The following is a 1,658-nucleotide window of genomic DNA, read 5'->3' on the forward strand; positions in this document are numbered from 1 at the left end:
CAAGACAACTCAAAATAACTTCCATTAAAAAATAATATTTACATTATCAATCTCAAAATTATAAGAAACATTTATTTATAAAACAACCTTCATTCATCCTCTTATCACCATATCATCACTACCATTACAATATCAATAACACTTTTTAATTATCAATACAACACAATTCCATCAATACTCACATTTCCAAAACTACAAAAAATAACCCAAAACCAGTGGATGCTAAAAAATATGCAAAAAAAAAAGATTGTTACATAAAATCATGTTTGAGCACCCTTGTCAAACAACAGATTGAAAATAAACGGCCAATGTTTACGGGTGTCTTTTAAGTTATTGGGGGAGAAAAGTGTCATGTCATTAAACGTCTATATAAAAAAGTGAAGAAAATTGAATATCACATGATTTGAAATATTATAGAAAACTTAAACATTAAGATGTTATTATAAACATTTCATCACATAATATATACTGGCCAAGAATCAACAATGTCATCAAAGATAATGTATCACATGTGTTTCTATTGTGAAAGTGATGCCCATAAAATAGAGTATATTTGGTTTCTTGATTAACAAGAAAAACACAAAGGAAAAGAAAAGAGAGAAGAGAAGAGAAAGAACAATTCAAAATGGTTAAAAACTGGATTCTTGATTCAATTACACATTAGGAAACAATGTTTACAATTGAATCTCAACGACACCACTTTCTCAACCTGAATAGGATAATCAGAGATTGATAGAGAAATGGTGACTAGTATGCTATTTATAAGAAAAATAAACCCTAACTTTCAACTAACATACTAAACAATGGGTCCAACAAACTGGCCCAATTCGACATGCTAACTTAGCTAACATATTTTGATAGCACACTTGAATAGACTTTGACTACAACATGCAGAACTTCAGTCGAACCATGAAGCTAACCTTCTCGAGGTTAGAGTTCGATCCGAATACCATAAATCTCTACCTTGGAACAAACTTTACACTAACAAGGGAATAAACTAGCTTTTATCATGAAGCTTTACCAACTGCATACAGTGGAAGAAATTACTACCAAACAATGACTTGGTGATCATATCATCAACATTGTTATCTACCGAAACCTTCAACACTTGGACTTCTCCATGCATGATTATTTATTTGACGAAAAGAAGTCTCACATCGATGTGCTTAGTTTGCTCATGATAGGATAAATCCTTTGACATGTGTATTTCACTTTGACTATCATATTTAACAATAATAACTTGACCTTGAAGTTTCAGCTCCTTAGCAAAACCTTCAAGCCATAATGCTTCTTTTACAAGTTCGGTGAGGGTAATATATTCTGCTTCAGTGGTTGATAAGGAAACAACCTTCTGAAGTGTTTCTTTTCAACTAATTGTTATGCCAAACATAGTGAACACATATCCAGAAATATATTTTCTAGAATCCATATAACCTGCATAATTAGAGTCGACAAATCCTTCAATTTTGAATTTGCTATCATTACCACAGGCTCCACCATAAATCAGACTCTACTCAGAGACCCATTTATGTACCTTAGATTCCACTTAAATGCTTGCCAGTTTGCCTTCCCATGGTTGGACATTGATGTAATTGTTTTTGTGAAGGGTAAGTACTATTTGTATGGTCTCCATATGGATTAGTGCGATACCACTGCCG

The sequence above is a fragment of the Lathyrus oleraceus genome, chromosome 4 (genome assembly GCF_024323335.1).
Source record: "Lathyrus oleraceus cultivar Zhongwan6 chromosome 4, CAAS_Psat_ZW6_1.0, whole genome shotgun sequence".
Classification (NCBI taxonomy): domain Eukaryota; kingdom Viridiplantae; phylum Streptophyta; class Magnoliopsida; order Fabales; family Fabaceae; genus Lathyrus; species Lathyrus oleraceus.